This window comes from Microcaecilia unicolor, chromosome 2 (assembly GCF_901765095.1).
Source record: "Microcaecilia unicolor chromosome 2, aMicUni1.1, whole genome shotgun sequence".
NCBI classification, from domain to species: Eukaryota; Metazoa; Chordata; class Amphibia; order Gymnophiona; family Siphonopidae; genus Microcaecilia; species Microcaecilia unicolor.
In genome coordinates, this window is record NC_044032.1 from 396,509,686 (window position 1) to 396,535,547 (window position 25,862).

Consider the following 25,862-nt stretch of genomic DNA (forward strand, 5'->3'; position numbering starts at 1 on the left):
GGGCGACAAAAATGATAAAGGGGATGGGACGACTTCCCTATGAGGAAAGGCTAAAATGGCAAGGGCTCTTCAGCTTGGAGAAAAGACGGCTGAGGGGAGATATGATAGAGGTCTATAAAATAATGAGTGGAGTGGAAAGGGTAGACGTGAAGCGTCTGTTTACTCTTTCCAAAAATACTAGGACTAGGGGGCATTCGATGAAGCTACAAAGTAATAAATTTAAAACGAATCGGAGAAATTTTTCTTCGCTCAACGTATAATTAAACTCTGGAATTTGTTGTCAGAGAATGTGGTAAAGGCGGTTAGCGGGGTATAAAAAAGGTTTGGACGGCTTCCTAAAGGAAAGGTCCATAGACCATTATTAAAATGGACTTGGGGAAACTCCACTGCTTATTTCTGGGATAAGCAGCATAAAATGTATTGTACTGTTTTGGGATCTTGCCAGGTATTTGAGACCTGGATTGGCCACTGTTGGAAACAGGATGCTGGACTCAATGGACCTTTGGGCTGTCCCATTACGGCAATACTTATGTACTTATGTACATCTGATGTTTGCAAAATAAAATGACTCCTTCCCTTCCCACCTCCCCTGCCCCAACTGCAACTCACATGGTTCTCCAAGCAGCAGCGGCTATGGTAACAAATACGAAGAGTGGGTATGACAGAAATATTCATATACTTCAAAGGAATGAATAATGCACAAGATTCAAACTTGTTCAGAGGCAAGAATGTTCTACAACAAGAGGTTATGGTATGAGGATCCCACAGGAGCAACATCAAAAATGTCTTAATTTAAAGAATTAGAGGATCCGCAATGGTATCTAGAGAGCAGCCTGTCACTAAGCTCTGCTATTACTTAGGATCAGTGGTGCTTTTTTCCTTCTTGCTTCATTTTGTTCTCATTGCTAGCTGCAAAGGTAAAGTTTAGGGGCCTTTTTACTAAGCTGTGGCAAAAAAAAGTGGCCTTAATGTGTCCTTGAGCAGGTTTTTCCAACATGCTAAGGTCATTTTTACCACAGCTGTAAAATGACCAATTTTCCATTTTTGGTATTGATGGCCATGCGCTAATGTTACCATTAATGTGTGCCCCTTAAAAAAAATTATTGTGTGAGCACTTGCTGACACCCATTTTGTAGGCGGTAAGGGCTCACACAGTCATCCCAGAGCTGCTGAGAGGGAGGACAGGGGGGCAAGATTCCAGCCTCCCAGGGGGGCCCGGCGCCGGGGTCTGTCTCTCTCCTGCTGCTGATGGGACCCAGGTAATCGTGTCCCAACAGGAGCTGGAGAGAGAAAACTACAGCACTGGGCTCCCCATAGAGGCTGGGGAGGAGCTCTGGTTTGGTTGGAGGGGTCCCCAAGCCCCACCAGCAGTAGACTTCCTCCAGCACTGTTCTCCGCCGCATTGTCTGCCCTGCAGCTGCTTTTCCCCCTCACGTCACGCATGTGGAGAACAGTGCTGGAGGAAGGCTTCTGCTGGTGGGCTTAGGGACCCCAACTAGCCAAAATGTGTGGAGTTGCGATGGGGGGCAGGGAGGTGGGGCAAAACGTGTCCCCCAATTTGCGCTCCCCCTTCCCCCAATTTTTTGTCTGGCTATGTGGCTGTCCTGGGCGGGGCAGCAGCGGCAGCACAGGGGGCCTGGTAGCGACAGCCCTGCCCCAGACCTGCCTCAGTCTCTCGGCGGCCTGGTTCATCCTGAGCTAACCAGTTAGTATGTGGTAATGTAGCTGCCCTAACTGATTAGCATAGGAATACCCTCTGACATGCCCCCCTCCCAAAAAATATTTAAAAAGTTTTAGCACGTGCTAAATTGGCACAGTATGACATTTTAAGCTATGTTAGGCCCCATGGAGGGGCATAATTGAATGGGGTGCCCTAGTTTTCATGAGGGCGTCCTCACAGGACATCCTCGCGAAGGGGTGGGGAAGCCCGTATTATCAAAACAAGATGGGTGTCCATCTTTTGTTTCAATAATACGGTTGGGGACGCCCAAATCTCCACGTTTAGGTTGACCTTAGAGATGGTCGTCCCTAGAGATGGTCGTCCCCGATTTTCGGCGATAATGGAAACCGAGGACGCCCATCTCAGAAACGACCAAATCCAAGCCCTTTGGTCATGGGAGGAGCCAGCATTCGTAGTGCACTGGTCCCCCTCACATGCCAGGACACCAACCGGGCACCCTAGGGGGCACTGCAGTGGACTTCAGAAAAAGCTCCCAGGTGCATAGCTCCCTTACCTTGTGTGGTGAGCCCCCCAAACCCCACTCCCCACAACTGTACAACACTACCATAGCCCTAAGGGGTGAAGGGGGGCACCTACATGTGTGTACAGTGGGTTTCTGGTGGGTTTTGAAAGACTCACATTTACCACCACAAGTGTAACAGGTAGGGGGGGATGGGCCTGGGTCCGCCTGCCTGAAGTGCACTGCACCCACTAAAACTGCTCCAGGGACCTACATACTGCTGTCAGGGAGCTGGATATGACATTTGAGGCTGGCAAAAATATTTTAAAAGTTTTTTTTAGGGTGGGAGGGGGTTAGTGACCACTGGGGGAGTAAGGGGAGGTCATCCCTGATTCCCTCCGGTGGTCATCTGGTCAGTTCAGGCACCTTTTTGAGGCTTGTTCGCAAGAAATAAATGGACCAAGTAAAGTCGGCCAAGTGCTCGTCAGGGATGCCCTTCTTTTTTTCCATTATCAGCCTGTAGGATGGCCCACCCACCAGCCTGCCCGTTTGTCCAGAAATCCGGACAAACGGGCAGATTGGCAAAACCCACCCGGTTGCCCGGACATGTCCTCAAAAAGAGGACATGTTCGGGTAAGTCTGGACATATGGTAACCCTAGGTAAGACAGAATAAGAGGAGTAAGATAAGGGGATTGAATTAAGAAAGTTGCACATGAGGTCTGAAAGGAGCTTGAATATTATATTAGTTAGGGTAGGAGTGGATAAACATGTCTGGCTATGGTATGTGCAGTCAGTGTCACTGTGTGTGCAAGACTAGCATGTCAGTTCCTTCCTCCATTAAAGGCCTGGTTGAAGAGCCAAGTTTTCTCTTGCTTCCTCAAGTAGAGATAATCTTGTGTTAAGCAGAGCCTTTCAGGAAGTGCATTCCAGAGTGTGGGGGCTACTCCGGTGAAGGCTCACTGGTGTTATCACATCGTGTTATATCCTTTGGAGAGCGTGTGGTTAGGGATACTACTTGGGAGGACCTTAGTGTCCTTGGAGATATGTAAAGAATGATCCTCTTCTTCAAGTACTCTGGGCCATTTCCTTTAAGGTCCTTGAAGATCAGACATATATCCCAAGTTAGTGTTCTTTTTGTAGTCTCTGATACATCAGTTGAAATCAGCACTTTGGGTCCCGTGCAGGATAGTGTTGCAGAAATCCAGCACTGGCTCAGAATTTCCCTCCTGGAACTGGGCAACTTGGCAACTCTCCATCTGTATCCATTAAGCCTCTCCATTCAAAGCATGTGCTTGCATAGTCCTCATGCTCACTCACAAACTATTACTGTTATAAATATGCCCACACCAGCCTTTGGCAGCTGGGCTTTGCATTTTCCCCTGCTACTTCTGGAAAGATGAAATGATGGTAGAGGATGGGGTCCTTGGTAAGGGGGCCCTAGGGCCCAATATAGTATTAATCTGGCCATGGGTGCGAGGGAGTGGGTGGATAAGCCCAGGGTTCCTTAAGGACACTCCAGATTGAGAGCTAGTCAGCTGAGTCAGGAGGGCGGGGCTTAGGGAGGAAGGAGGTTAAATGTCCTATGGCAGAACAGAACAGGGATGCCCTAAGTAGGCTACAGTGTTGGAAGACAGGTCCAGGGAAGGAGAACAGGTTCTCCAGGAGAGTTCAAGTTAAGGGATGCAGTGTTGGAAAATGGGCCCAGAGCAGGAGAAGGGGTTCTCCAGAAGAGTTTTCAAAGGACACAGAGAGCCCAAGGAAGGCAAGAGCCACCTCCCACCTACACCTCCAGAAATTGTTTATGAGGTAACAGAAGACTAACAAGGTAGGCTAATTTATCCCTTTGCTTGTGAGATTCTAACCCAGGAGGACTGACCAGAGCTAGGCCTGGGCTGAGTTAGTTAGGAGGACAAGGACTACTGAGAATAATATTGAGATTATGGAGCCTGCCAGGGATGAGACTGAAGGAAAGAATATATGAACTCAAGAAACTTGCTGTTCTTACTTGCTCAGTCTATGAAGTGAACAGGCTGTTTCAACCATTTCTACATGTAAATAAAGTATTTTGTTTTACTTGCCACCCTTGTGTAGCTGTATTTGTGAGGGCACAATACCTGGCCACTAGCACACACTATCACGATGGACAAATTTATTTTAGATGTTTTAAAATTACACAAGACTGCCAAATTCAGATGGTGGTAAGAGCACTCATTCTATATCAATCAACGGGCCACTTTAGCTATTGACTCCTATGTTGCTCCTCTGCAAACGTGGGCATCGCCACATTTGAATGACAAAAGGTACAAAGGGTGTAAAAACAAAACACTGATAAAAAATATATATGAGGATGTTTGTGACATAACAATCCCAGTCTCATGAAATACAGTATAGGATGTACTGTAATTCATGACATGCCTCTAAATATCATTTCTCCAAGGAGAATTTTTTGGTTTAGTAAAACCACAAAAGTAAAATGACGTTTCATGTAGGCTGAAAGTTAACACTTACTGCTTGTACTCCTGATAAGGGAAGAATTATCTGAATCATAGTTATTTGATGCTAGGGTCCACCCTAACAGTCAGCACGCAAGAAAAAGATCTAGGTGTCATTGTAGACAATACGCTGAAATTTTCTGTCCAGTGTGCAGTGGCGGCCAAAAAGCAAACAGGATGTTAGGAATTATTAGGAAAGGGATGCAAAATAAGACCAAGAATATTATAATGCCTCTGTATTTCTCCATAGTACAACCTCACCTTCAGTATTGCATTCAATTCTGGTCACCGTATCTCAATAAAGATATTGAGGAATTAGAAGAGTGACCAAAATGATAAAGGGGATTGAACTCCTCTCATATGAGGAAAGGCTAAAGAGTTTAGGGCTCTTCAGCTTGGAAAAGAGACCGCTGAGGGGGGATATGATTGAGGTCTATAAAATCTTGAGTGGTGTGGAATGGGTACAAGTGAATCGATTTTTTACTCTTTCAAAATGGTCAAAGACCAGGGGACACTTAATGAAATTACATGGAAATACTTTTAAAACAAATAGGATGAAATATTTTTTTACTCAAAGAATAGTTAAGCTCTGGAACTCGCTGCTGGAGGATGTGGTAACAGCAGTTAGCGTATCTGGTTTTAAAATAGGTTTGGACAAGTTCCTGGAGGAAAAGACTATAGTCTGTTATTGAGATGGACATGGGGGAAGTCATTGCTTGCCCCAGGATTGGTAACATGGAATGATAGTACTAATTGGTCTGGCCACTGTTGGAAGCAGGATACTGGGCTAGATGGACCATTGTCTGACCCAGTATGGCTATTCTTATTTTCTTGACTCTCCTGTCCTCTTTCCGCCCATATTTTGGTATTGACGATTAGGTGATCGTAACCCTACCACCATTCCTTTGACCTTTCATGGCAGAACACTACAGTGTTTTATCATTGCCACCTGTATCTGCTCCTCTCCCATCCAGGTACTGGGCAGGCCTTACGCTGCTTAGTTTCTGAGATCTCATGAATGCAAGGTCTTCCATGCTAGTGCTGCTGGGGATGTATTGGTAAGTATGTATTAAACTTGAATAACCTACATGATTTGGTATATTGATGTTTTCAGTGTAAAATCTATTACTGACAATACACTTCCTCCTATAAACTACCACCCAAAGGATTAATGTCAACATATTTTTGCTACAGATTACACAGTTCATACATTGGAGCACAGCTTATTTTGCAGTAAAGATGATTGTTTCTGTGATCATAAAGCTTAAAATAGCTTAACTCTTCGGTTCTGGACGCATTTTTAGTGCACTGCTGCAGGCGATCATGCTAAATCTTTCAACTTTCTCGCATTCTCCCCCTCCATTTCTAAAATAAAACCCTAAAGGCTGGTATCTTATTTGTAAAGCTTTCCAGAGCACCAGCAGACTTAATGAATACAGTCCCATGCCACATGCACTGTTTCAGAACATGAAGGTCAGCATAAGATAAGAAGTGATTCCAGTTTTTTTGAAAGCAATAACAGAGGGCATATACCTGATAGCTAGAAAAATTACTTTAGCCTTTGCAAATTGTATTATTAACATGTCTAAGACAAAAGCTAGGACGATAAATTGTTTCATATAGAACCCAACTAATCCTAGCTCACAGATTCTTATTATCCTAATAAATAAATATTTCCATTCGTACCACAAAATTAGTTGCTGTGTTAACTTTAATCATCCTACCACATTCTGTGGTATAATGCAATATAACATGTGATTTAGCATTTGTGCTTATAGCAGTGTGAGCAGGGGTGGGCCTGGAGTCTTGATTAATCACAGACAGACAGCGGGTTAAATGTGAACCAAAGCATTTATTGATGTGCAGAGAGATGGGTAACCTGTTCCTTTCACAGGTGAGAAGAAATAAACATGCAAAAAGTCAATCTTTGTTCTCAAGAATTCTCCCCAAGACCTCCTCCTGCAGGGCAAGGGCATGTACTAGTGTGTCTCTCAAAACAGCAGCATAAACAGCTTGGTTCTGCCTGGAGTCTCAGCATTAAAGTTCTGTGTTTCCGTATTCAGCACAATCACGCCAGGTTTGGCCCTGAATTCTGAAGTTACAGTTTCAGCAAGGCGCCAAGTAGGGGCATGGTGACAGTGGTCTGGGCCCCTAGACACTAAAGGTCACCTATCAAAAATGATTAAACTAGATGGAAACTAGGGGTAAGTGGGCCTCTATTGTTGTGGGCCCTCAGGCACTACCCTATTGTTCAAATGGTCAGTCCGCCCCTGGCTCCAAAATAAATGTAGTGTACCTGACTAGAGCTTCTGCAGCTTACACTTCTGCGGTGTAGACAACATGCCCTCCTTGCTCTGCTCCTGCTGAGTTATGTCTTCTCTGCTCTGAAGCCTACCTTTAAAGGTGGCTCTCTGGCTGTGAGGGAGTGCCATTAAGGGGGGAACAGTAACTTCCTATAGACTCCCTCGCAGTACTCTATATGCTAAATTGCCATGGTGTACTGGGTTTTGTTGAGAATACAAGAGGGTATTAACAGCTGGAAGCTGGTCCTTGCCTTTGATGGAATATTTAAGGTGCAAATTTTACCAGCTAGACCCATAGATTCTGAAATCAGGAACTAATAGAAAAGAATTAGAAGGAGCACAGATCATGAGATGGTACTACCCAGAAATTTTAATTTGAGCTTTCATCTACAGTATGCACATTGGACCTGATATTCAAACTAGCCTAAGATCTAAAACTAACTCTAGTAGATACAAAATGGGAAGAAGTGCCTTGGTCAGATCACCATAAATTAAACATATCTTTACAATGGCAAAGAAAAAGCTCACGCCATAACCAAGAACGCACAACCTACACCTCAAGAGGCCATACAACATTCTGGCAACAGGTTTACAAGGATGAATGGACAATACAAACAGACTCGAATAATTATCTCCAAGATTGGGACATTAGATGCAGAAATACACTAGATAATATAGCACCATTACGAACAAAAACCTCACAAAGAAATAATTCGATACCTTGGTTTAATGAAGAATTGAAAAAATTAAAAACTCAGGTTAGGAAATACGAATGAGCATGGAATAAAAGGAATGATGAACACACTTTAAACGCATGGAAACAAGTACAAAGGAAATACAAATATGCTATACGACATACCAAAAGATCTTACTACAAAACCAAAATTGGGCCAGATGACAAAGACACGCATAAACGTTTCCTACTAGTGAACAAACTACTAAATACCACCCCAGTCATTACAACTACTACAGATACCCCATCAGCAGACAGTCTTGCTAAATACTTTAATGAGAAAATTGTTAAGATTCGACTCACATTATCACCTATTACCACTGACCACGAAATATTCATCGATTGCTTGGATCCAATTCCAGAGGAATATCCAGCTGACAGAATCTGGTCTAACTTCACTATCCTTACTGATGAATCCGTCACTCAAGCATAGTAACATAGTAACATAGTAGATGACGGCAGAAAAAGACCTGCACGGTCCATCCAGTCTGCCCAACAAGATAACTCATATTTGCTGCTTTTTGTGTATACCCTACTTTGATTTGTACCTGTGCTCTTCAGGGCACAGACCGTATAAGTCTGCCCCGCACTATCCCCACCTCCCAACCACCAGCCCCACCTCCCAATCACCAGCTCTGGCACAGGCACAGACCGTATAAGTCTGCCCAGCACTATCTTCACCTCCCCACCACCAGCCCTGCCTCCCAACCACCGGCTCTGGCACAGACCATACAAGTCTGTCCAGCACTATCCCCGCCTCCCAACCACCAGTCCCGCTTCCCACCACCGGCTCTGGTACAGACCGTATAAGTCTGCCCAGCCCTATCCCCGCCTCCCAACCACAAGCGATCAATAAGTTTGCTAAGTCCCACTGCAAGCTTGATACATGCCCCAACAACCTAATAAGATTCGCCTCTCAACGCTTCATAACAGACCTCACGAAACACCTAAATCATATGTTACAACATGGACTCTTCCCTAATGATAAAGGAAATATACTACTTACACCAATACCTAAGGACATAAAGAAAAAAGCAAATGTTATAACCAACTATCGCCCAGTAGCATCCATCCCTTTAGCAATCAAACTAATGGAAAGTATGGTAACCAAGCAACTTACCGATTACTTAAATAAGTTCTCAATATTACATGAATCACAATCAGGATTTCGATCCAACCACAGTACAGAAAAAGTACTAATCACTCTCCTAACCAAATTTAAGCAAACAATCGCAACTAGAGACAGCATACTTCTCCTGCAATTCGACATGTCCAGTGCATTTGATATGGTTAACCACAAAATACTACTAAACATCTTAGAATACTTTGGAATTACAGGAAACGTACTTAACTAGATCAAAGGCTTCTAAACAGCAAGAACATACCAAGTAATATCAAATTCGATTATATCACCACCTTGGAAACCAGAATGTGGAGTTCCTCAAGGATCACCACTCTCACCGACCCTTTTCAATCTAATGATGACACCATTAGCCAAAACGCTATCCAACCAAGGCCTTAATCCTTTTATTTATGCAGATGATGTCACGATCTATATCCCATTTAAACATGACCTAACAGAAATCACTAAAGAAATCAACTACAGCTTCCATATTATGAACTCATGGGCGGATGCTTTTCAACTAAAACTCAATGCAGATAAAACACAATGTCTCATCCTCTCATCACAATACAACAAGTACAAACCCACTATTTTAAATACTCCAAACTTTACCCTTCCTGTCTCAGAAAGTCTGAAAATTCTAGGAGTTACAATCGATCGAAACCTTACACTAGAAAACCATGCAAAAAACACAACAACAAAAAATGTTTCATTCAATGTGGAAACTCAAAAGAATAAAACCTTTCTTCCCAAGAGAAACATTCTGCAGACTGGTACAATCATTGGTACTATGCCAACTAGACTACTGCAATGCTATCTATGCCGGTTGCAAAGAACAAATAATTAAAAAACTTCAAACTGCACAAAACACGGCAGCCAGACTCATATTTGGCAAAATGAAATATGAAAACACCAGACATTTAAGAGATTAATTACATTGGCTTCCATTAAGAGAACGCATTGCATTCAAGGTCTGCACCCTGGTTCATAAGATCATACATGGTGAAACTCCAGGGTATATGTCAGGCTTCATAGACCTCCCAACCAGGAACTCTGAATCTCCACTATCCCAACTGTAAAGGACTAATATATAAATTAACATATGCATCCAGTTTCTCCTATATAAGCACGCAAATCTGGAATGAATTACCAAAATCCATAAAACAACCCACGACATAATTAATTTCCGTAAATTATTGAAAACCAACTTATTCAAGAAAGCATACCACAATAACTCATCCTAAATGCCAGTTAACAAAATGTACACTGGATCAACACAAAACGTAATTCTTTATTTTCTAATTGTTCATACTAATTTTATCATGATTTGAAGTTTAATATTCCTGATTGTTCAAGCTAATTTATCACGAATGAAGTTTAATCCAATACCTTTAATTTCTTATTATAAAATGAACTTTCCTTACCTGAATACCTAATCCATTCTGTCTCCTCTACCTTAACTATGTATTTCTCTTTTCCGGAACTGGTAATCACCATTACGGAACTATGTAAGCCACATTGAGCCTGCAAATAGGTGGGAAAATGTGGGATACATTTGTTACAAATAAATAAATAAAGTAAGTAAGTTATATGTGTATTTTTAGCACTTATATGGATAAAATCACACCATTGAGGAAGGAAGTTATCAACATGGGCTTTTGTTAAGTTGTGTTATTTTACTGTTAACTGCAGTTATTAGTAACTAGGTCTCATTGCATAAAAGGTTCTGTGCTAAAACAGCATGCATCTGAGGTAAAACAACATGTCTTAATGGTAGCTCACATTGATAACTACACCCCTGAATTCGCTGAATGGCCAAGTTTTAGCCAAAGACAAAGGGACTGGCAATGGGACAGGGCAAGGGTGGAGCTGGTGCTTATACATGTGAAGGGAAATTCTACAACTGGAAATGCACAGTTAGGTACCACCTGCGTGTGTAAATGTACCGCATACCAGTAGTTTTGCAGGTCAGTATACCTATATGCACGTATGTAGAACAAACCGCCAGATTCTATATTGGACACCCAACATTGGGCACAGAGCCCAGATCCGTGTGTAAACTAATTAGTCAATTGGGTGCTAACAATAAATTATTGGAGTTAAAAAACTCTTAATTAGCAGTAATTGGGAGTTACATGTGGATCTGCCCTACAGCCTATTCCTGTAACACGTGCACCTAAATTTTATGCTGCAGAACTCCAAAGGGGTGTGGCCATGAAAGGAGAACGGGCGAGTGAGGGGCATTCTCAGAAATTAGGGGTGATGTTATAGAATACCTGCATTTGTGCACCTAACTGCCATCAGTTGGCTGTCAACATTTGCACCGGCCTTTGGCAGGTGTAAATGCTTGCACCAAAAGTTAATAATCAAACATGAGCACTTGTATATATCTAAAAGCTTCTACTATTACCTTCTATTCAAGTTTCACAGGACCTCAGCATGGGTGTCTGGCCAGCTAGCACCAAAAGGTAGGCATGAAAAGTGTGATAAGCTAGTATTCTATAAAGGACAGAGCACCCTTTACAGAATATTAGCTTAGCATGGATCATCCAGGCACTTAACTTTACACACACACAGTAACACAGTAAATGACAGCAGATAAAGACTGCATAGTCCATCCAAATTTCCCAACAAGGTGGCCAGAGCCACTCCCTCCACTCTGCAGGTCCCAGTCACCCATGCTTAAATGCTGATTGTCAAGTCTCCACCATGCCAACCATATAGGCAAAAAAGGAGCAGATCAAAAGAACTGGTCCTCACAGAAATATTTATTGGTAACAACAATTAAAATAAACAATAGCCCAGTATAACCAAGACTTCAAGTAATGTTGACACTATTCAACTTACCAGTCAAGATGTTTTAGAACATAAGCATAGCCATACTAGGTCAGACCAACGGTCCATCTAGCCTAGTATCCTGCTTCCAGCAGTGGCCAATCCAGATCACAAGTACCTGGTAGAAACCCAAATAGTAGCAACATTCCATGCTACCAATCCCAGGGCAAGCAGTGGCTTCCCCATGTCCATCTCAATAGCAGCCTATGGACTTTTCCTCCAGGAACTTGTCCAAACCTGTTTTTTTAACCCATATACACTAACCGCTGTTACCACATCCTCCGGTAAAGAGTTCCAGAGCTTAACTATTTGTTGAGTGAAAAAAAATTCTTCCTTTTTGTTTTAAATTTATTTCCATGTAACTTCCTTGAGTGTCCCCTAATCTTTGTACTTTTGGAAAAAGTAAAAAATTGATTCACTTGTACTCGTTCTACACCACTCAGGATTTTGTAGACCTCAATCATATCTCCCCTCATCCATCTCTTTTCCAAGCTGAAGATCCCTAACTTCTGTAGCCTTTCCTCATATGAGAGGAGTTCCATCCCCTTTATCATTTTGGTCGTTCTTCCACTATATATTTTTTGAGCTACAGCGACCAGAACTGAACCCAGTACTCAAGGTGAGGTCGCACCATGGAGTGATACAGAGGCATTATAGTATTCTCAGTCTTAATTTCCATCCCTTTTCAAATAATTCCTAGCATTCTGTTTGCTTTTTTTGGCTGCCACCGCACACTAGGCAGAAGATTTCAGCATATTGTCTACAACGACACCTACAGTGGGGGAAATAAGTATTTGATCCCTTGCTGATTTTATAAGTTTGCCCACTGACAAAGACATGAGCAGCCCATAATTGAAGGGTAGGTTATTGGTAACAGTGAGAGATAGCACATCACAAATTAAATCCGGAAAATCACATTGTGAAAAGTATATGAATTTATTTGCATTCTGCAGAGGGAAATAAGTATTTAATCCCTCTGGCAAACAAGACCTAATACTTGGTGGCAAAACCCTTGTTGGCAAGCACAGCGGTCAGACGTCTTCTGTAGTTGATGATGAGGTTTGCACACATGTCAGGAGGAATTTTGGTCCACTCCTCTTTGCAGATCATCTCTAAATCATTAAGAGTTCTGGGCTGTCGCTTGGCAACTCGCAGCTTCAGCTCCCTCCATAAGTTTTCAATGGGATTAAGGTCTGGTGACTGGCTAGGCCACTCCATGACCCTAATGTGCTTCTTCCTGAGCCACTCCTTTGTTGCCTTGGCTGTATGTTTTGGGTCATTGTCGTGCTGGAAGACCCAGCCACGACCCATTTTTAAGGCCCTGGCGGAGGGAAGGAGGTTGTCACTCAGAATTGTACGGTACATGGCCCCATCCATTCTCCCATTGATGCGGTGAAGTAGTCCTGTGCCCTTAGCAGAGAAACACCCCCAAAACATAACATTTCCACCTCCATGCTTGACAGTGGGGACGGTGTTCTTTGGGTCATAGGCAGCATTTCTCTTCCTCCAAACACGGCGAGTTGAGTTCATGCCAAAGAGCTCAATTTTTGTCTCATCTGACCACAGCACCTTCTCCCAATCACTCTCGGCATCATCCAGGTGTTCACTGGCAAACTTCAGACGGGCCGTCACATGTGCCTTCCGGAGCAGGGGGACCTTGCGGGCACTGCAGGATTGCAATCCGTTATGTCGTAATGTGTTACCAATGGTTTTCGTGGTGACAGTGGTCCCAGCTGCCTTGAGATCATTGACAAGTTCCCCCCTTGTAGTTGTAGGCTGATTTCTAACCTTCCTCATGATCAAGGATACCCCACGAGGTGAGATTTTGCGTGGAGCCCCAGATCTTTGTCGATTGACAGTCATTTTGTACTTCTTCCATTTTCTTACTATGGCACCAACAGTTGTCTCCTTCTCGCCCAGCGTCTTACTGATGGTTTTGTAGCCCATTCCAGCCTTGTGCAGGTGTATGATATTGTCCCTGACATCCTTAGACAGCTCCTTGCTCTTGGCCATTTGTAGAGGTTAGAGTCTGACTGATTCACTGAGTCTGTGGACAGGTGTCTTTCATACAGGTGACCATTGCCGACAGCTGTCTGTCATGCAGGTAACGAGTTGATTTGGAGCATCTACCTGGTCTGTAGGGGCCAGATCTCTTACTGGTTGGTGGGGGATCAAATACTTATTTCCCTCTGCAGAATGCAAATAAATTCATATACTTTCCACAATGTGATTTTCCGGATTTAATTTGTGATGTGCTATCTCTCACTGTTACCAATAACCTACCCTTCAATTATGGGCTGCTCATGTCTTTGTCAGTGGGCAAACTTACAAAATCAGCAAGGGATCAAATACTTATTTCCCCCACTGTACATGTTTTTCTTGGGTGGTGACCCCCAAACTGGACCCTAGCAACAGATAACTATGATTCGGATTATTCTTCACAATGTGCATCACTTTGCGTTTGTCCACATTAAATTTCATCTGCCATTTGGTTGCCCAGTCTTCCAATTTCCTAAGGTCTTCCTGCAATTTTTCACAGTCCGCATGTGTTTTAACAACCTTAAATAGTTTTGTGTCAACTGCAAATATAATCACCTCACGTTGTTCTGATTTCCAGATCATTTATAAATATGTTAAATCGCACCGGACCCAGTACAGATCCCTGCGACACTCCACTGTTCATGCTCCTCCATTGAGAGAAATGGCCATTTAACCCTACCCTCTGTTTCTGTCCAATAACCAATTCTTAATCCACAGAAGAACATTGCCTTCTATCCCATGATTTTTTAATTTTTTCAGGAATCTCTCATGAGAGCCTTTGTCAAAAGGTTTCTGAAAATCCAGATACACAACATCAACCGGCTCACCTATATCCAAATGTTTATTTACACCTTTGAAGAAATGAAGCAAATTGGTGAGGCAAGACTTCCTTTGGCTGAAGCCATGCTGACTCTGTCCAATTAAGCCATGTCACGTGTTCCATAATTTTATTCTTTATAATAGTTTCCACTATTTTCTCCAACACTGAAGTCAGGCTAACCGGTCTGAAATTTCCCGGATCACCTCTGGAACCCTTTTTAAAAATCAGCATTGCATTGGCCACCCTCCAATCTTCAGGTACTATGGATGATTTTAATGACAGGTTACAAAACACTAACAACAGATCAGCAATTTCATGTGAGCAAGTGCAAAGTGATGCATGTGGGAAAGAGGAACCCAAACTATAGTTACATGATGCAAGGTTTCACGTTAGGAGTCACCGACCAGGAAAAGGATCTAGGAGTCATCATTGATGATTCTTTGAAACCCTCTGCTCAATGTGCTGTGGCAGCAAAGAAAGCAAATAGACTGTTAGGTATTATTAGAAAAAGAATGGAAAATAAAAACAAGGATGTTATAATGACTTTGTATCGCTCCATGGTGTGACCACACCTTGAATACTGTGTGCATTTCTGGTCACCACATCTCAAAAAAAGGTATAGTGGAGTTAGAAAAGGTACAGAGAAGGGTGACAAAAATGATAAAAGGAATGGGACGACTTCCCTATGAGAAAAGGCTGAAACAGCTAGGTCTCTTCAGCTTTGAGAAAAGATGGCTCAGGAGAGATACAATAGAGGTATATAAAATAATAAGTGGAGTGGAATGGGTAAATGTGAATCACTTGTTTACTCTTTCCAAAAATATTAGGACTAGGGGGCACACAATGAAGCTACAAAGCAGTAAATTTAAAACAAATCAGAGAAAATATTTCTTCTCTCAATGTCTAATTAAACTCTGGAATTCGTTGCCATAGAATGTGGTAGCATAGGGACACCGATGAAGAGTAGATAGGTAGCCTAGCAGTTAGAACAGTGGGTTGAGAATGAGAAGACCCAGATTCAAATCCTACCTCAGCAGTTTGTGATTTTTGTTTAATTGTGAACCCTCCAGAAACAGAAAAAAAAACCTAATGTACCTGAATATACACCATTCCTATAGCCTTGAGGCTTGCAGTTAAATAAGTACATAAGTATTGCCATACTGGGAAAGAGCAAAGGTCCATCAAGCCCAGCATCCTGTTTCCAACAGTGGCCAATCCAGGTCACAAATACCCGGCAAGATCCCAAAAATGTACAAAACATTTTATACTGCTTATCCCAGAAATAGTGGAACAAGTCCATTTAATAACGGTCTATGGACTTTTCCTTTAGGAAGCCATCCAAACATTTTTTAAACTCCGCTAAGTTAACCGCCTTTACCACATTCTCTGGCAACGAATTCCCAAGTTTAATTACACAATGAGTAAAGAAAGTTTTTCTCCGATTCGTTTTAAATTTACTACATTGTAGCTTCATCGCATGCCCCCTAGTCCTAGTATTTTTGGAAAGCGTGAACAGACGCTTCACATCTACCCATTCAACTCCACTCATTATTTTATAAACCTCTATCGTATCTCCCCTCAGCCGCCTTTTCTCCAAGCTGAAGAGCCCTATCCGCTTTAGCCTTTCCTCATAGGGAAGTCGTCCCATCCCCTTTATCATTTTCGTCGCCCTTCTCTGCACCTTTTCTAATTCCACTATATCTTTTTTGAGATGCGGCAACCAGAATTGAATATTGAACACAATATTCGAGGTGCGGTCGCACCATGGAGTGATACAAAGGCATTATAACATCCTCATTTTTGTTTTCCCTTGTCTTATATATTCAGGTACAGTAGGTACAGTGGGGGAAATAAGTATTTGATCCCTTGCTGATTTTGTAAGTTTGCCCACTGACAAAGACATGAGCAGCCCATAATTGAAGGGTAGGTTATTGGTAACAGTGAGAGATAGCACATCACAAATTAAATCCGGAAAATCACATTGTGGAAAGTATATGAATTTATTTGCATTCTGCAGAGGGAAATAAGTATTTAATCCCTCTGGCAAACAAGACCTAATACTTGGTGGCAAAACCCTTGTTGGCAAGCACAGCGGTCAGACGTCTTCTGTAGTTGATGATGAGGTTTGCACACATGTCAGGAGGAATTTTGGTCCACTCCTCTTTGCAGATCATCTCTAAATCATTAAGAGTTCTGGGCTGTCGCTTGGCAACTCGCAGCTTCAGCTCCCTCCATAAGTTTTCAATGGGATTAAGGTCTGGTGACTGGCTAGGCCACTCCATGACCCTAATGTGCTTCTTCCTGAGCCACTCCTTTGTTGCCTTGGCTGTATGTTTTGGGTCATTGTCGTGCTGGAAGACCCAGCCACGACCCATTTTTAAGGCCCTGGCGGAGGGAAGGAGGTTGTCACTCAGAATTGTACGGTACATGGCCCCATCCATTCTCCCATTGATGCGGTGAAGTAGTCCTGTGCCCTTAGCAGAGAAACACCCCCAAAACATAACATTTCCACCTCCATGCTTGACAGTGGGGACGGTGTTCTTTGGGTCATAGGCAGCATTTCTCTTCCTCCAAACACGGCGAGTTGAGTTCATGCCAAAGAGCTCAATTTTTGTCTCATCTGACCACAGCACCTTCTCCCAATCACTCTCGGCATCATCCAGGTGTTCACTGGCAAACTTCAGACGGGCCGTCACATGTGCCTTCCGGAGCAGGGGGACCTTGCGGGCACTGCAGGATTGCAATCCGTTATGTCGTAATGTGTTACCAATGGTTTTCGTGGTGACAGTGGTCCCAGCTGCCTTGAGATCATGGACAAGTTCCCCCCTTGTAGTTGTAGGCTGATTTCTAACCTTCCTCATGATCAAGGATACCCCACGAGGTGAGATTTTGCGTGGAGCCCCAGATCTTTGTCGATTGACAGTCATTTTGTACTTCTTCCATTTTCTTACTATGGCACCAACAGTTGTCTCCTTCTCGCCCAGCGTCTTACTGATGGTTTTGTAGCCCATTCCAGCCTTGTGCAGGTGTATGATCTTGTCCCTGACATCCTTAGACAGCTCCTTGCTCTTGGCCATTTTGTAGAGGTTAGAGTCTGACTGATTCACTGAGTCTGTGGACAGGTGTCTTTCATACAGGTGACCATTGCCGACAGCTGTCTGTCATGCAGGTAACGAGTTGATTTGGAGCATCTACCTGGTCTGTAGGGGCCAGATCTCTTACTGGTTGGTGGGGGATCAAATACTTATTTCCCTCTGCAGAATGCAAATAAATTCATATACTTTCCACAATGTGATTTTCCGGATTTAATTTGTGATGTGCTATCTCTCACTGTTACCAATAACCTACCCTTCAATTATGGGCTGCTCATGTCTTTGTCAGTGGGCAAACTTACAAAATCAGCAAGGGATCAAATACTTATTTCCCCCACTGTATCTTTCTGTCCCTGGAGGACTCACAATTAAAAAAAAATAAAAAGAGCTGAAGTGGGATTTGAACTTGGATCTTTCAGTTCTCAGTCCACTGCACTAACCCATAGGCTATTCCTCAGAATGGCATAGGGCTCTGTTAAGAATGTCAATAGTACATGAAGCTGTTGTATAGCCTGGTATCCCTTGCCAGTTTCACATTCAGGGAGAGAAAGGAGGACAGCAATCACTGGGGGATTAAGGAGGTGTCATGGCTCAATACTTCCAGTGGACAGCTGCTCAACTAGAGCACCTTTCTGTAAGCTGGTATGCCAACAGGCTCATTTTCGAAAGAGAAGGACGCCCATCTTTCGACACAAATCGGTAAATAGGTGTCCTTCTCACAGGGTCGCCCAAATCGGTATAATCGAAAGGCGATTTTGGGGGTCCCCAACTGCTTTCCGTCGCAGGTGACAAAAGTTCACAGGGGTGTGTCGGAGGTGTAGCGAAGGCAGGACTTGAGCGTGCCTAACACATGGGCGACCTCAACCCATAATGGAAAAAAAGGGTGTCCCTGACGAGCACTTGGATGACTTTACCTGGTCCTATTTATTTTACGACCAAGGCACAAAAAGGTGGCCAAACTGACCAGATGACCACTGGAGAGAATCGGGGATGACCTCCCCTCAAATGTCACACTCAGGTCCATCACAGCAGTATCCAGGTCCCTGGAGCAGTTTTAGTGGGTGCAGTGCACTTCAGGCAGGCGGACCCAGGCCCATCCCCCCTTACCTGTTACACTTGTGGTGGTAAATGTGAGCCCTCCAAAACCCACCAGAAACCCACTGTACCCACATCTAGGTGCCCCCTAATGGTGTACAGTTGTGGGTAGTGGGTTTTGGGGAGGATTTGGGGGGCTCAGCACACAAGGTAAGGGAGCTATGTTCCTGGGAGCAATTTATGAAGTCCACTGCAGTGTCCCCTAGGGTGCCCGGTTGGTGTCCTGGCATGTCAGGGGGACCAGTGCACTACGAATGCTGGCTTCTCCCATGACCAAAGGGCTTGCATTTGGTCGTTTCTGAGATGGGCGTCCTTGGTTTCCATTATCACTGAAAATCAGAAACGACCAAGTCTAGGGACGACCATCTCTAAGGACGACCTAAATTTCAGGATTTGGGCATCCCCGACCGTATTATCGAAACGAAATATGGACATCCATTTTGTTTCGATAATACGGGTTTCTCCGCACCTCCATCGGGACGTTTTGCGAGGACGTCCTCAGCAAAACTTGGACGTCCCTTTCGATTATGCCCCTCCAAGTTCCATGTCTAAATAACAATGTCCATCTTTTTAGACTTGGATGTCCCTTCCCTTTCTGTGATCAGAATCGGATGTCTATATTTTGGCCGTCCTTATCCCTGTTGAAAAACATGCCCAGACCACACACCCCTTGCCATATGGACATACTGCAGAGTTAGACATCCTTATTCTGGCTTTATATAATCAGGATTTGGATGTCCATGCAAAATGGTAATCTAAATGCCAGTTTTCAGATGTCCAAAACAAGCAAACAAATAACCAATGTAGTGTAGACCGACACCAACAACCTGTATGGACTGGAATCATCACCTTGTTATACTTCTCACTCCACAACCTAGCATCCCTCTGGTTTTGGCTACTATCTTCTCACATTATTTTAATACCTTGAGATCATCAGATATGATCACCCCAGGTTTCTCTCCTGGTTGGTGCATATCAGTATCTCACCTCTAGTTATGTACTGTTCCACAGAGAAAGACTTACAGAATATGTAAGTGTAACTTGCATTGTCTGCTTCTATACACGCACATTAGATTAACAATTAAAATAAAAATTCCACTTTATATTCAGTAACTTATAACAGTAATTCATTAGAATGGCACAAATATTTTGCACTAAAGACTGCAGGCAAACCTAAATATTTGGAAATTATTTCCGTGTTATATATGCTATAAAGCACTTCTGCATATAATTAAAATAAATTGCTAATAAATATTTTAAGAATTATGCCTACTATAACATTCCATGTTGAGTTTTTATCCTGTTTTCTATTATGCTGTGTACATTACACTCACCTCAAGTTTGTTTTGTATGCTGAATCAAAACGTAATTAATATATTGAAGAGAAACTAGTTGCTGAAAACCATGAATTTCTACATAATTAATTATATGTACAGATTTTCAAGGCATCAATACCAAAAAAAATATGAAGCTGATTGTTTTTTTGGCAGAATTGTTTCCTCTGTGGCTCCAATTCTTAATTTTCTTTTCTTGTTTGAACACCTTTTTGGAAATACAAAATCTGCACCTTTTTAATATGGATATTAGAGAGGGGCAGTCATTTACAACAACAGAAGAAATGTCAACAACATTTCTTCTGTCATTTCTGTCATTGGTAAATAAAAACAGAGAATGTTTTCATTCCAAGAAAAGTTCGCAAATGAAAGCCCCACCCCCACCCTGCGATTCCTGGCCCCACCTTCCAGTCCCTCCGCCCCACTGTCCTCCTGTGGCCCCTCCTTCAGGCCTACCACAATTGGTGGTCAAACGGGGTAAATTGGGGTATAAGCAATGCCCATTCACTCCTGCTCATGGTCTCAGGCACCTTCACTATTGCAGTCACAACTTTTCACCACTATATTGGATGCAGCCATGACCATAGACAGGATGAGTGGGCTTTGCTGCTGCCCCAATTTCCCCCACTGGACCACCAATGTTTAAGGTAAGCATATAGTGGAGAACGGTTTTGACTGTGGGAAGGTAGGGTTGCAGAAAGGAGGCCTGGCATTGCATGAGGGGAGCACGGGAAGGAGACCCAGACATTTTCATTTGTGTCATCTTCCGTGACAACACAAGAGGGGGAATGCCAATCAAAATGGGAATCCCCTCGAATAACATGGGCAACAATATGACATGAAAATTTTCTAGATGCCCACCTGTGCTATGGTGTTGGCAGGCCCATGCCCCAACTCTATTGGATAGTGCCCCAAATCTCCTGATTGCAACTCCGGCCCTTACCTCCCGTCTCTGTACCTACAAGGCAGTTCTGGGGAGGATAGGAGGAAGGGGCAAGACTGGGTTGTTCACACTAAGTGCATGTGGTTATGAAAGAGCACCTAAGTGCTATGGCTTGTAAGTGTAAGGGGGCATACATATGAGTGAAGCATGGGATGCATGGCATCTCCACATTTACACACCATCAGTAATGCCACATAAAGTTTAGGTGTACCAATGGTGGGTTACACTGGTATTCTATAATGGTATCTTGGCACCCAGACACTGTTATAGAATTGGTGCTCAGTGCGCACCATTGGCGCATGTAACGCATGGTGCCCAGTTACAAAATTGCTACCTAGTGAACCAATAACACTATATCAGGCCCTAGGTAACCATAGATTTGTGGACCACCACCATAGACCTGGTGTACTTCTTTTATACACCCCGCCCCCCCTCCACTTCACACACTCATATTCACTCTTTCCCTGCAGTTCTTCCCCTAAGATCTTCATTCTTGGCATTCCTTCTAAGTAACTACATTTCACCTCTCCAGAAGTAGCATGGGGAAAACTGCAGGACCTAGTTCTGGGTGCTATGGCAGCAGCATCTCGAGAGCAAACACATTCTCCCAGTGGAGTGGCCTAGGACAGTGGTCCTCAACCTGGTCCTTGAGGCACACTCAGCCAGTGGGGTTTTCAGGATATCCACAATGAATACGCATGAGATAGATTTGCACACCAAGGAAGCAATGCATGGGGATCTCTCACATGTATATTTATTGTGGATATCCTGATAATCTGACTGGTTGAGTGTGCCCTGATGAGTGGGCTGAGAACCACTGTGGTAGCGGAACAGTCCCTGTAGCAAAGCCACTTATCCACTATAGAACTGACTGTTTTGTACCTCACCGTATGACTACCAAAGGGCATCTTTTCTTCCCAGCCAGCAGCCCTGGTTGTATTAGAGCAGCCAGACAGCCACATACCTACAACTCTGTCAGTTGGATGACAGTTGCACGAGCTATAGTTTTCTGTGAAGATTCTACATTTGGCCTGGGTAAGCCACAGAGGCATTTGAACATGCAAAGAACATAGCGTTAAAATACCTTAACCATTGCACAAAAGAAAAAAAAAGTGGGATGGATGCAGCTCCTTTAGGAGAGGTAACAAAGTCCCTACCTGCTAGCTCCCTCCTCCTATCTTTTGCCACTACTGCCACTCCTGATTGGCATTGTCTTGTCTCTACTAATCCCCTGTGTGCATGTGAATGTAGGCCCAGTGTCCATAGATAAAGCAAGAGTTAATTGTGATCCAGAAGTATTAGAAAAATAGAGAACAATAGCCTCTAGTCTTGAGTAGTGCTTCTCAACCCAGTCCTTGGGGCACTCCCAGCCAGTTGAGTTTTCAGGATATCCACAAGAAATATGCATGAGATAGATTTGCACACGCTGCCTCCTCTGAATGCAACTCTATTTCATGAATATTCATTGTGGATATCCTGAAAACCCAACTGGCTGGGTGTGCCCCAAGGACTGGATTGAGGCGCATCGACCTAGAGGTTAGAGCAGTAGGCTGAGGACCAGGGAAACTGGGCAAATCAGTTTCATTCTGCATTGCCTCCACTATAAACCAGAGATATCAAAGGAGGACTGTCCCAAAGAATGAGCTTTCCAGGTAAAATACCTGAGGTATAAATGTAGAAAGATTTTAGTGTCAAAAAGCCTTCACAGTTGAAAGAAGCAAGAGACACTAATATTTAGCTTTTCTTGAGGCTACTAAAAGAATGTAGACTAAGAAAAGGCAGTATTACAAAATTTTCCAAAGGAATTTGCCGTAGTAATTAAATAGTTATTTGGGTAAATCCCCTGTCCTGAAAACTTCCCTCTACTTAATACGTGTACAGGTGCATTTCTAACAGTGGACTTTTTTTTATTTCAGCCCAAACTTTTGAAAGAGAAACCCCATTTATATGAGACTGTTCCCATCAGAGAAAGGCAGAGAAACACTTGCACAGGTTTGCCTGTGCATATGAACTCCAGAAGGGGGCTCTCTTTGGTACAATACAAGTGTTGAGATGTGGAGGGGCATAATCAAAAGGGACGCCCAAGTTTTGTTGAGGACGTCCTCGCAAAACATCCCGATGGAGGGGCAGGGAAACCCGTATTATCGAAACAAGATGGACGTCCATCTTTCTTTTTGATAATACGGTCGGGGATGCCCAAATCTTGAAATTTTGGTCGTACTTAGAGATGGTCGTCCCTAGACTTGGTCATTTCTGATTTTCAGCGATAATTGAAACCAAGGACGCCCATCTCAGAAACGACCAAATGCAAGCCCTTTGGTCATGGGAGGAGCCAGCATTTGTACTGCACTGGTCCCCCTGACATGCCAGGACAACAACCGGGCACCCTAGGGAGCACTGCAGTGGACTTCATAAAATGCTCCCAGGAACATAGCTCCCTTACCTTGTGTGCTGAGCCCCCCAAACCCCCCTAAAGCCCACTACCCACAACTGTACACCACTACCATAGCCCTTATGGGTGAAGGGGGGCACCTAGATGTAGGTACAGTGGGTTTTGGAGGGCTCGCTCTTTCCTCCACAAACGTAACAGGTAGGGAGGGGGATGGGTCTGGGTCCGCCTGCGTGAAGTGCACTGCATCCACTAAAACTGCTCCAGGTACCTGCATTCTACTGTGATGGACCCGAGTATGACATCTGAGGCTGGCACAAAATATTTTGAAAGATGTTTTTTGATGGTGGGAGGGGGTTAGTGACCACTGGGGGAGTAAGGGGAGGTCATCCCCGATTCTCTCTGGTGGTCACCTGGTCATTTCGGCCACCTTTTTGTGCCTTGGTCATAAGAAAAACACGACCAGGTAAAGTCGTTCAAGTGCTCGTCAGGGACACCCTTTTTTTTCCATTATGGGTCGAGGACATCCATCTTTTATTGTTGCTTTCAATAGCGTTTGCTATTGTTTGTTATGTACTTGTAACTCCGCCCACTGCCAGCAAGCTACGCCTACTGACTTGCACCCATATAATGGGCTAGATAGCCTCGTACTGTCTCCTGTTCTCAATCTAACCTCCTTGGTTCAGACCCCAGAAAGAGGATTGAGAGAGAGAAAGCATGTGGCTGCTAGGGATGATGATGAGGGGAATTGAGAGAGAGACAGGCTGTGTGTGACTGCTGGGGATGATGATGAGGGATATTGAAAGAGAGACAGGCTGTGTGTGGCTGCTGGAGATGATGACAAGGGGAATTGAGAGAGAGAGAGAGAGACAGGATGTGTGTGACTGCTGGAGATGATGATGAGGGGGAATTGAAAGAGAAACAGGCTGTGTGTGTGGCTGTTGGAGATATGATGAGGGGGATTAAGAGAGAGACAGGCAGAGTGTGACTGCTGGGGATGATGATGAGGAAGACTGAAAGAGAGACAGGCTGTGTGTGGCTGTTGGAGATGATGATGAGGGGGATTAAGGGAGAGACAGGCTGTGTATGACTGCTGGAGATGATGAGGGGCATGCGAGAGAGACTGAATGCTGGAATGGGTGGTTGAGAGAAAGACTATCTGTTAGGGATAACATAACATAAGACATAAGTAATGCCATACTGGGAAAAGACCAAGGGTCCATCGAGCCCAGCATCCTGTCCACGACAGCGGCCAATCCAGGCCAAGGGCACCTGGCAAGCTTCCCAAACGTACAAACATTCTATACATGTTATTCCTGGAATTTTGGAGTTTTCCAAGTCCGTTTAGTAGCGGTTTATGGACTTGTCCTTTAGGAAACCGTCCAACCCCTTTTTAAACTCTGCTAAGCTAACCGCCTTCACCACTTTCTCCGGCAACGAATTCCAGAGTTTAATTACACGTTGGGTAAAGAAAATTTTTCTCTGATTTGTTTTAAATTTACTACACTGTAGTTTCATCACATGCCCCCTAGTCCTAGTATTTTTGGAAAGCGTGAACAGACGCTTCACATCCACCTGTTCCACTCCACTCATTATTTTATATACCTCTATCATGTCTCCCCTCAGCCGTCTCTTCTCCAAGCTGTATAGCCCTAGCCTCCTTAGTCTTTCTTCATACGGAAGTCGTCCCATCCCCGCTATCATTTTAGTCGCCCTTCGCTGCACCTTTTCCAATTCTACTATATCTTTCTTGAGATGCGGCGACCAGAATTGAACACAATACTCAAGGTGCGGTCGCACCATGGAGCGATACAACGGCATTATAACATCCTCACACCTGTTTTCCATACCTTTCCTAATAATACCCAACATTCTATTCGCTTTCTTAGCCGCAGCAGCACACTGAGCAGAAGGTTTCAGCGTGTTATCGACGACGACACCCAGATCCCTTTCTTGGTCCATAACACCTAACATGGAACCTTGCATGACATATCTATAATTCGGGTTCTTTTTTCCCACATGCATCACCTTGCACTTGCTCACATTAAACATCATCTGCCATTTAGCCGCCCAGTCTCCCAGTCATCAGCAAATGTAATTACCTCGCTAGTTACTCCCATCTCTAAATCATTTATAAATATATTAAAAAGCAGCGGTCCTAGCACGGACCCCTGAGGAACCCCACTAACTACCCTTCTCCATTGTGAATATTGCCCATTTAACCCCACTCTCTGTTTCCTATCCTTCAACCAGTTTTTAATCCGCAATAGGACATTTCCTCCTATCCCATGACCCTCCAATTTCCTCTGTAGCCTTTCATGAGGTACCTTGTCAAACGTCTTTTGAAAATCCAGATACACAATATTAACCGACTCCCCTTTGTCCACATGTTTGTTCATTCCTTCAAAGAATTGAAGTAAATTGGTCAGGCAAGATTTCCCCACACAAAAACCATGCTGACTCGGTCTCAGTAATCCATGTC